General features: G+C 39.9%; 1 long non-coding RNA gene across 3 annotated transcripts in view; it reads right to left on the reverse strand.

Annotated features, from left to right (window-relative positions):
- Positions 1 to 12,054, reverse strand: part of LOC138746167 (uncharacterized) — a 33,023-nt gene that overhangs the window by 6,249 nt on the left and 14,720 nt on the right. For 2 of the 3 annotated variants that reach the window (XR_011346739.1, XR_011346741.1), the window contains exon 3: positions 511 to 6,066. This is a non-coding gene — a long non-coding RNA (uncharacterized lncRNA). Of the gene's footprint in view, positions 1 to 510; positions 6,067 to 12,054 lie in introns of those variants that run through there. The other variant, XR_011346740.1, reaches the window with a different exon arrangement.

Below are 12,054 nucleotides of genomic sequence, written 5' to 3' on the forward strand. Positions count from 1 at the left end.
CAACAAATTGGGGAATAACTCTACAGTATGTTACATTAATTCAAAGGGAGTGATGCAAAATTAAAGAACTTGTGAGAGAAGGACTGTTAAGAGTTTTATAGAGTTCTTCAGCACTGAAACGGGTCCTTTAGCCCAACATATCCATGTACCATGTTCATTCTATGTACCTACCACCCTCTGCAAGGAAGATGACTGTCAGGGTCCTTTTAAATAATTCCTCTCTTGCCTTAATCGCTGCTGTTTAGTTTTAAATTTGTTTACCCTGGGAAAAAGACTGACCATTTACCTTAACAATTCCCCTTATGATTTTATAAACATCCATAAGTTCCCTCCTTCGCCTGCAATGTTCCAGGGAGAAAGATCCCAGCCTTTCCTTATAATTCAAACCTACAATTCCCTTGGTGAATATCTCCTACCTCAATGATAGAAGATTGGCGGTGAGGTGGAGTTAGTTAACAACTTTAAGTTTTTAGGAATAAACATCAACTGTTAATTGATTTGGTCCACCTACATTATTGCAATGGTCAAGAAAGTGCACTGGTTCCTCAGAAGCCTGAGGAAATTTAGTGTTACGAGCCCAGAGGACCCCAAAACCCAGCAGCAATAGATATTCACCAAGACAAATGGTGACTTGAACAAAAGTTGCTTTTAATTATCTTTAACCATGAAAACAGAATCACACTTTAACTTATCATTATTGACTTAACTAACTTAACTTAACCCCCCTTCTAATTCTAAGCACACGTGTATGTAATGTGTGTGAAAGTTCAGAAAAGTTCTTTGATCACAGTCCAATCTCACTTCTCATTCCTCCAAGTTCACTGGTTGCAGGCAATTCTTATTCTGTGCACGGAATTTAACATTTATAAAGTTCACCAGGCTTTGGTGCTCGAAGGGTAAATGGTTACCGCTCAGGAAGGTTCTTGTCGGTTTTCAGAGAGAGATTTGTTGTTCACTGGACACCCACAACTGATTCCTTTTTAATTAGCCACTTCAGTGTCTTGCCGAAGAAACCTGCCCCCTCAGGGTTCTCCAGATGATATCCTCTTTCTTTCAGGTCACCACAGAGTTCCTTCTTGTTTCTCTTATTTCAAATGAAACATTAGACAGCCAGTCCTCTCCTCTTGCATGAACCAGGCTTTGACCAGGCTGAACTAAGCACTCATAACCCATCTTCCAAATGGGGTTTTCCACAAGTTTGCCAGTTTGTCCTGTTCCAGTCCCACTGCTGCTGCTGACTGTAAAACTGCCGAACTCAAATCCTTATCTCTCTCTCTCAGAGAAGAAAAAACCTGTTTTACTCTCTCTGCTTGCAAAACCACATGACCCTCTTCAAACAGCATGTTCCACTCCAGACAAAATGTGGATCCAACAAGTTCTTTCATCTGTTGCCTTTTTGTAAACAACAGTCCATTAGTGAAATCTCTTGGGCACTCTCCAAAGCTTTTGCAAAATCTGTTGGCCCTGACATGTCTAGCGTGAGCAGAGCTCCAGTATTTTAAATAAGATCTATTTTATAGTGTTTGTATGTGACCTACACTAACAAATCTGCCCCAATTTATCTCTCAAAAACATATCTATGATCTGTCACATTAGCATGTCACCTGCATCCCTTAACAATCCCTTGACAAAATATCCTGTCAGGGTGCATAACTGTGCGATATAGGAACCACTCTACCCAAGACTGTAGGAAACTGCAGTGGGTTGTCAGGTCAACACACGTATTTCCCTTTCCCAACTCAATCTATACCTCCCACTGTCTTGAAAAACCAGTCAACATATTGAAAGACTCTTCACCTGTCTACCATCAGGTAGAAGATTTGAGTGTGAGATTGTGCACCACAGATTCACAGACAGTTTCTTTCCTGCTGTTATCCGACTCCTGAATAAGTGATGTTGCCTTTACTCTGTTCCAACTGATCTCTCTCAGTAACACTGTGCTTTTGTACTGTGTCAAACTTTCTTTACTGTACAGTAAGTCCTTGAATAATATCGTATTATTCAACGTCATTTTGTTATAACATTGATGAGAAAAAAATAAAATAATATTCCACGGTATTTTACCATGATATAAAATTGGTTTCATTTAACGTCGTTTCCTTTAAAGTAGCACTTTACAAGAACAATGTTAAGTGAGGACCTGCTGTATGGTGCAGTATGTCCAAAATGTTTGCTGAACTGCTCACAAAACTGTCTTTCACTACATCTTGACATGTGACAAACTTAAATTTGAACCCTGTCCAACAAGTAGCAAAGGCAAAGCTGTATTATTTGCAAACATACTCTCTGAGTAGTATCAAGTTAGATAACACATAACTGAGATTCCTTCCATTAGAGAAAACAATTGAGCTCATTTCTTCCAACGTGATATCGAGATAAAGCAGTCAACATGGTAAGCAGCATAGACTATTGGCTGCAACATTAAACACAACCTTAAGTATAATAAATTTATTACTCACTAGCAGGATACCTGGTATTGCCTGGGAAATAAAACACTCAGTTGTTGACAACATAGTTGAAACAAAATATGCAAAAAGCTTCATGGTAATTCTGCACAAATTTCCCCTTGCCTGTCTGGAGGCCTGAGCAGAGACGGGCGTATCACTACTGTTCCGTTTCCTGTTGCCTGCTCCTTGCTTGTCTGGAAGCATCAACAGTGAGGCGAGACTGGTGTTCCTCCGCTGTCTCTTGCTTTCTCCTTTGTCTAAGTCTACAGGCTTGTGAAGAGCTTCTGCCAGTGTTGCTTTGCTTTTTTGGGCCCAAATTAAACTGGGTTTGGCACTTGTTTTTATTCTGAATGCACATTGATGCACAGTGCTGTAACTAATTGAGGTGTCCCGACTGCAAATTCAATTTTTTTGGGGAACTTTTGAACTTCATATGACCTTAAGTTTAAATTCAGTGTGGTCATGACACCCAGCATCAAATGTTACCCCTACTGAACATCCTTGGACATTTCTAGAGTGCTCCATATTGATTTGTATAGAGAACAGACAGACAAACAAACAGACATACATGCACAAATATATATTAGATTATCAATGATCAACTAGACATCTATCGTAAGTCCTTATTTAGTGACATTTTAAATTCTCTATTTTTTGTTATTCAAGAAGCAGTGGAAATCCACCTTTACCATATGTGAATTTACTGACTGACTCTAAATCTGATTGAGAATATGATTGACATTCTTTAAATCTCATTCAATAAAACTCAGTATTTTCAATTACTTTGATAATGTGTTGAGTCCCTTGACAAAGCCTCAACAGCATAACTGGTGAGAATTTGGATATACCTAGGTGAAAGGCCATATACCCCAAAAATGGGTGAATCCAAAATACAAATGACACCTTAATAAAATGACAGGAATAATGTTAATGGAAATGAACCATCAACATAAGAGCTTCAGTGAAATGAGTACCAGTAGATTCTTGTGCCTTCTCCATCATGGCTGATCTGATCTTGTCCTTAATTCCATTTTCCTATCAGCTCCTTCTAATTCTTCATTCCTCCAATTGTCAAAAAATCCACCTTTGTCTCAAGTTTGTTCATTTGCTCAATCTCATTCTCCGTGAGGTATAAAAATGTTCAGAGAGTCACAACTCTCCAAGAGAAGAAGCTCCTTCTCCAATCTGTCTGAAGTGAAAGCATGCCCCCTTGTTCTAGATCCATGCATCCTCTTAGCATGCAACCCATCAAGCCCTCCTCACAATCTTGCATCATTTAATCAGATCACTTCATATGATTTAATCATTCTAACAACACAACTCAAGACCTAAAATAGCCTTTCACTGGCTCCACTTGTTCCATACAGTCTTTGATCCAATCTATGATCTACTATCCTCAAAACTATCTTTACCAATATGGAGATTATAGTAATCAATGGTTATTGCAGGATCTTTCTTTATAATTCCCTTTATTTCTTTGTATACTCTGAGATATCATGGATCTTTTCATTCCACTTCATAATCTTAACACTTTCAGGTTTGTTTGCTGTGTGGGTTCATTCTTCCACATCCACAATATGAACAGAGGACAAAATTGTAGCTAAAAGACTGCCCCTGGCTGTATATTAGTGTTGACATGTGCATGGACAGAGTGGTGGTTGTTGGGGGGGGGGGGGGGGGTGAAACAAATGAGGAATCTCACTTTTCTGAATTAGAGAACCACCAGAACCACAATTATTCACAGTTCAGCAGTCACTCACAGGTGTGAATGGAATGCCATCTCGTTACTTGGCTAACCACTCCTTGGAGGGATCCTTATGTGGGCTCGATATCTAATTCAGTTCGATGAAGCAATATTTAGCCTCATTTATCACATTTTCTGACATTGTTGCATCCAAATAAAATTCAAGTTGGACTAGGAACATAAATTTAGCTATTAGATAGCCAACGAGTGCAGTAAACTGTTTACAAAGTAAAATCCTTCCTAAGATTAATTCCGGTAAGCATCGTGCCTGGTGCATTCCATTCCCAAACAGCTTTTATTGTAATAAATCTGTGAATAATTCAACAATCCAATCAAATAAAAATAAAGCTATCTGTAAAAAAAAATTGTTAATCTGGATCTCAACAATGTTCCAGGTCAGAATCCTTCATCAAGACTGGTAAAAAGAGGTCATTTCTTTATCTTGCTCTTTGATCATGCTCTTTTGTTCAAAACTGTTGTGGTTCATTTGCCACCAGTATGAACTTAGATTTAGCATGTGATTTCTATCTTGGAGACATGTGATATAGTACTGTTCATGTGAGAGTTACTGTTGATAGATGCTATTCATTTAGAATAGTGTAAACCCTGACCTAACTTGAATGAAAGGTTTTCATTTAATGCTGTATTACATTAAAAATATTTTTCCTAGGATGTGACCTTTAAATTTCATTGGAAGGTACTTCACTTCCTCTCTGGGAAATTCTTCAGATTTGCTTTATTTAGTTCAAATTATTGACTGTACAGATGTGGTCAAAATTTAATAAAAAAATTATTAACAATAACTGTCTTGTTGACTGGGATTCAGATAAAGATCAGTGCTGAGTATTTTCATCTTTACTAGTGTACATACTGTGCACTATTGAAATTCAAACAGGGTTCAGTTGCATTATTTGTATGTTAATATATATCAGACTTATTTTTATTAAATTTCTGAATTTTCACACCCCGATATTTGGTGGTAAACCCTTCATTTTCTATAACAAAATGAAAATTGCTCGAAGAAAGGGGACTGTGAACTAGAGAAGCATTTAAAAATCCAGCAAGAGTGGTGGGTGCTTGTTTAAATTTCTCCATTGGCTAATTAGCTATAGCCAATAAAAGGAAAGGAAGCTCAAGTAGAGCAGCCATTGTGGTATGTAGGAGTGGGAATCTGAGGCTTTGGTGGGTAGAGGTGAAGGTGGAAGAGTTGAGGTAAGGAGAGGTTTTTCCTAACTCTTTTCTCTTTAACAAACAGTGTGAATGGCAGCCAGGGTAGGGACCTATTCCTCTTCCAGAATTTAGAGAGCCAGGGAAAGCAACAGTATCCCTGATGACTTCATCTGCATGAAATGCACCCAAATGCAGCTCCTCACAAGATTGTTTTAGGTTAATTTGACCTGGAGTTGGATGAACTCTGGATCATTTGGGAGGCTGAGCAGATGATAGACAGGAGTTATGTAGATGCAATCACACTTAGGTGGCAGGAAGAAGGTAGCTGGGAGTCCAGTGAAGGAAAGGGTACTGGCAGTGCAGTGTACCCCTGGCCATTCCTGTCAGCAACAAGTATGCCCCTTTGGATATTACTGAGGGGGATGAGCTATTTGGGTCAGACAGCAGCCAGACCAATAGCACCATCGTCTGCTCTGAGTCTCAGTAGAGAAGATTGAAGTCAGGCAAAGGGATAGTCATAGGTGATTCAATAGTCAGGGGAACAGACAGGAGATGCTGCGGAGATCCCAGGATAGTTGTTACCTTCTGAGTGCTCAGGACCAGGATGTCTCTGAGTGGGTGCACAATATTCTTCAGTGGAAGGGTGAACAGCCAGAGGTCATGGTACATATTGCTCCAAGGACAGGCAAGACTGTGGTGGATGTCCTGCAAAATAAGTTTGGGGAGTTAGGAAAAGGGTTGAAAAACAAGACCTTCAAGTGGCAATCTCTGGACTTACTCCTGGTGCTATGAGCTAGGGATAAGGTCAGAAGAGGAAGACAGCACAGCCAAATGAGTGGCTGATGAGATGGTTGAAGGGGCAGAGATTCAAATTCTTGAATCATTGGAACCTTTTTTGGGGAAGGACCTGTACAAGTGGGACGGTTTGCAGCTGAACTTGAGGGGAACCAATATCCTGGAAGGGAGGTATGCTAATTATCTTGGGGATGGTGGGGGGGGGGGGTTTAAACTAGATTTGCAGGGGAGTGGGAACCAAAGTGAAAATGCAGAGGAAGATGTAGTTGGTGCAAAAGTAGGGACAGCTGTAGAGAGTTTATGTGAAAGGACAGAGAGAGTAAAATTGCAGCCAGTGTGATAAATTGCAAAGCAACAAGGACACAGTGATGTAAAAAAAAAAGAGCAAAAGATTTTGTATTTAAATGCAAAAAGCATAAGAAATAAAGGTGGTATATACAGTGGAAACTTGGGACTACTTTATGCTGGAGCAGGAGCGCTGCAAGAGCCTCATCACACTTGAGTGGTAAGCATGCTCAGTGAGACACATTGTAAGAGCCACCTCACACTGAGTGGTGCGCAAGCTCAGTGCAACAGTGTAGTCATACATGACCAGCAGCCTGAGATGGGAGTAAAAGTTTGTGCTGTAAACTTACAAGCTTCTCTGAATGTTTATTAAAACCTCTGATGGTACAACTGAGGACATAACAGGTGGATGACCTTGTGGTACAGCTACACATTGGCAAGTGTAATCTTGTGGCCATCACGGAATTGTGACTAAAGGAACTTCACTGGGAGCTTAATGTCCAAGGATACACAGTGTATTGAAAGGGTAGGCAGGTAAGCAGAGGGGATGGCATAGCACTGTTGGTAAGGAGGAGCATTAAATCATTAGAAAGAGGCAATATAGCATCAGAAGTTGAAGAATAATTGTGGGTTGAGTTCTGAAATTGCAAGGATAAAAAGCCACTTGGCAGTTACATACAGACCTGTAGCTGGGATGTGGACAATAAATAACAACAGTATCAGAAGGGAAATGTTATGATAGTCATGGGGAATTTTAACATGGCAGTTGATTGGAGAAATCCAAGTTGGGACTAGATTACAATACAGAGAATTTATATAAAGCCTACATGATGGCTTTTTAGTGCAGCTAATTGATGAACCTATTAGTGGATTGTCTGTACTGAATTGGGAGTTGAGTCATGCACCTGAGATGATTAGAGAGCTTGGCCTCGGAATAAAGGAACCATTAGGGGGCAGTGCTCACAATATGATTGAATTCAATTTGAGATTTAACCAGGAGAAACTAAAGTCAGATGTGTTGGTATTTCGGTGGAGTAAAGGGAAAAGAATCACAATTGTGACTGACAAGGGAAGTCAAAGCCAACGTAAAATCAAAAGAGGACATGCAAGAAATCAAAAATGAGTAGAAAGATGGAGAATTGGGAAGTTTAAAAAAAACTTGCAGAAGGCAACAAAAAACTAATAAGGAGGGAAATGATGACTATCAGCAAAAAATATCAACAAGGATCCAAAAAGCTGCTTCAAGTATGTGAAGATTAAAAGAGGTGAGAGTAGAAAAAAGAACCATTAGAAAATGAGTCTGGAGAAAATGATGAGTGACACGCAGATGGCAGAGGAGCTGAATGAATATTCTGCTTTAGTCTTCACTGTGAATGATATTAGCAGTTTGCCAGATGTTGAAGGGTATGTCAGGGAAGTGAAGTGAGAGCAGTTGCTATTTCAAGGGAGAAGGTACTCGGAAAGCTGAATGGTCTCAGGGTGGATAAGTCTCCTGGACCAGTTGGATTCCAACCTTGGGTTCTGAAAGATCTTCCAGGAATTGATAGATTATGGTATGGTCCAGGAGAACTGGAAAATTGCAAATGTCACACCACTTTTCAAGAAGGGAAGGAGACAGCAGAAAGGAAATTGTAGACAGTTATCTTTAACTTGATGTCAGTAGTTGGTAAGACCTTGGTGTCGATTGTCAAGGATGATTTTTACGGGGTATTTGGAGGCATGTGACAAGATAGGCCTAAGCCAGCATCGTTTCCTTATGGGAAAATCTTGCCTGACAAACCTATTGGAATTTTTGAAGAAGTGACAATCAGACTATACAACAGATGCAGTGGTTCTGTCTTTGGATTTTCATAAGGCCTCTGACCAGGTGCAGTACTTGAGTTTACTTAATAAGAACCCATGGTGTAACAGGAAACACTAGTGTGGGGAGATCATTGGCAAGAAGCAGAGAGCTCTAATACAGGGATCATATTCTGTTTGGCAGCCAGTTGGTAGTGGTGTTCCACAGGGGTCAGTGTTGGGCTGCTGTTTGTGTTGTACATTAATCGTTTGAATATGGAATGAATAGCTTTGTGGCCAAATTTACAGATGATATGAATGTAGGTGGAGTTCAAATCCATAGATCTCAAGTTCCAACATAGACAATAGACAAAAGGAGCTGGAGTAGGCCCTTCGGCCTGTCGAGCCAGCACCACCATTTTACAGATCATGGCTGATCACTACCATCAGTACCCCTTTCCAGCCTTATCCCCTTAACTCCTTTGCCCACTAGAGTCTTATCTAACTCTCTTTTGAACATAGGTTGATAGGACTGTTAAGAAGGCCAATGGTATGCTGGGCTTCATTTATCAGGGTATTGAGTTGAGGAAACATGAGGTAATGTTTCAACTCTATAAATCTCCAGTGAGACCACAGTGCCTTTTTCCCAGGGTGGGAGATGCAAACACCAGAGGACAGCTGTACAAAGTGATGGGAAGAAGGTTTAAGGGAAACCATGTTTTACACAGAATTGTGGGTGCCTGAAATGCATTGCCAGGAGTGGTGGTGGAGGCTGGAACAATAGGGGCATTTAAGAGAAGCTTAGACAGACACATGGAGGAAAGAAAAATAGAGGATTATGAAGCAGGGGTTTAGTTTTTTTTTTGGTAGGTATATATAGGTTGGTACTACATTGTGAGTGAAAGGGCCTGTACTGTGCTGCAATGTGCTATAAGTAAAGGGAGAGGAAAAGCACTGGACTGGTCTTTGCATGTATGGGAGGAGTCCATTGGAGATGTATGTCACCTGAATTCAACATTGGCTTATAAGCTACTGTTACAAGCCCAGAGGACCACAAAACCCAGCAGCAATAGATATTCACCAAGACAAATGGTTACGTAAACAAAAGTTGCTTTTAATGATCTTTAAACATGAAAACAGGATCAAACTTCAACTTATCACTATTAACTTAACTAGCCTCATTTAACCCCCTTTTAATTCTAAGTGCTTGTGCATGTAATGTGTGTGTAAGTTTAGAAAAGTTCTTCATTTCACAGTCCAATCTCACTTTCAACCTATCTTCAAAATGGGGTTTTCCTGCAAGCTTGCCAGCTTGTCCTGTTCCAGTCTCAGCTACTGCTGCTGAACTCTAGCACTGCAAAACTGAATTCTCTCCTTCTCTCTCAGAGAAAAGCCTGTTTTACTTTCTCTGCTTGCAAAATCGCATGACCCTTTTAGAACAGCAAGCATCATTCAAACAGGCTGCGGCTCTGACGGAGTTCTTTCATCTGTTGCTTTCCAAAACAACAGTCCATTAGTGAAGTTCCTTGGGCACTTCCCAAAGATTTTGCAAAGGCATTTGGAGCCGGCCTGTCTGGCTTGAGCAGAGCTCCAGTATTTTAAATGAGATCTGTTTTGAAGTGTTTGTACATGATTTACACTTAAAGTGTAGCAGGTTTTTTAAATCTCCCAAAATCACACAGTACACACACAACATATTCTGTCACACTACCCATGAGGAATGATATGTTCAAATGCCAATTTGTATTTGGCCTCTACCTAACAATGGAGAAGGCCAAGATCAGTTGGAAGGAGCATTAAAATGATATCCAATCAGATGCTTGAGATGGTTTTGGAGGTAGTGTGGGAAGACATGAAGGGATAGGTATTACTCCTCCTTTGATTGAAAAGTGCCTGGAATGGGTGGGAGGGATGAACACATCAAGGAGTGCTGTAAAAAGGGCAGGGAGTAGAGGGTGTGGCTTGTATGGCATCATTTTAGAGCTGGTAAAAATTATAGGATGAAGCTGGTTGGGTAATAGGTGAGTTGCTGGTTTGGCTGGGGAATTGGGCAGGAGTATGGGGTGGTTAGAACAGATGTGCAGAAAATGGAGCAAATACATTTAAATATTTCACATTAAACCTCACCCCCTCAAAATGTAGGCACTCATTTCCCTTCAGAAAGCCATAGGTTTGTTTTTGTATTATTGCACCTTGATCAGTTTCAGCCTAATGTGATGTTGACCTCTTCCTCCACATTGATACATATTTTTTTCAGCAAGGTATCCTCACCTCCTGCTGATCACCCTTTCTTCCATCTCCAGCATTCTCCTTCTCTTTGGACTTCTTTCTCACCTTTTACCCTCTCTCAATCTATTAATTGCCAATTGTTGAGTTAATTATTGCCTTGACATCTCCATTCCCCTCATCCAGTCCAATGTCCTCCATCTGAATGTGATGGGACTCTGCTTGATTCAGAGCAATCCTGACCTCTTCAAATCCATAGATTACCTGACCCCTTTTTCTTCATTTTCTCTCATACTTTCCACGTCTGAATCACATCTTTGAGTTAGAGTACTTTATTCTTCACCATACACGGTCATCGTGTTATACCGCAGGGAAACGGACCATTAAGTTCAACTTAATGGTCACACCAACCGCAATACCTCAGCCACCCTCATCCCACCAGCCTGAGTTCGGCCATATCTCTAAACCTATCTCATCCAAGTTCGTCTATTTATTCCTTAAACATAGCAATAGTACCTGCATCAACCACTTCCTCCAGAAGTTTGTCCATAATACTACCACCCTCTGACTTTTTTTTTTAAAGTTACCACTTAGGTTGAAGGTGAGGAGGAGAGATTACCTATTTCCTCTAGTTACCTATTCCCTTTCTCTGGGCAAACAACTCTACAATCACCTGATCTATTCCTTTCATGAGATCACCCCTCATCATCTTGCACTCCAAGAATAAAGCCCTTCTCTATCCCGAAGCATCCACACCCCCCCACCTTCCCTGAGTCTTGGAAACATCCTTGTAAATCTCCTCTGCACCCTATACAACATAGCAGCATTTTCCTGTAGCACTGTAATCAAAACTGAACATAATATTTGAAAGGGGCCTCACCAACATCTTGTCATCTGAACCTTACTAAGATCATAAGTGGAATAATGTTAATAACATTGAATTTTCCAGAATGTATATTCAGAGTTCATGTTGCATCTCTTCAAATGGAATGCCCATAAATTGACATATAGTAGAAGTCCAAAAATCTGGATACCAGAAATCTGGTTCACCAGGGTATCTGGACTTTTCAAAATTTTCAAACATTTTAAAGTTTGGCAGGCTTTTGTGTGCAAGCATGCATAAGTGTCACAGATGTCCAGCGGCAACAAGTGACCACGCTTAATACTGGTAATCTTATCACAAAGAAATTCATTTGTGTACTGTTTTTTTTAACAATGTAATGCTTTGTTTAAAAAAAAATTGTTTAAAAAAAATTAACCATCTCATTTTTCTTTAAAACTGTTCGCTTTGATAAATGATGTATGCTGTATTTGCTAATGAATAAACTATCAAAATGTATCTGTTCATTTCTTCTTTATTCCTCCTTAAATTTGAATTTTAAAAGTACTGCTCGAGAATCTGGAAAATCGGAAAATCTTGACCCTGAGCAGTTTGAATTTTAGGATTTCTGTTGTATGTGGTAATTCAGGCAGTAGAGTGACTCTTTAACATGTCAGACTGTAGTATCCTCATAGTGGCATTTAGATGGTGAACCAAGTAAAATAAATTTTATTTAAATCAGTGTACAGCAAGCAAAGATTCAGACATAAAAGCAAGATTAATGTAAA

This window comes from Narcine bancroftii, chromosome 11 (genome assembly GCF_036971445.1).
Source record: "Narcine bancroftii isolate sNarBan1 chromosome 11, sNarBan1.hap1, whole genome shotgun sequence".
Classification (NCBI taxonomy): Eukaryota; Metazoa; Chordata; class Chondrichthyes; order Torpediniformes; family Narcinidae; genus Narcine; species Narcine bancroftii.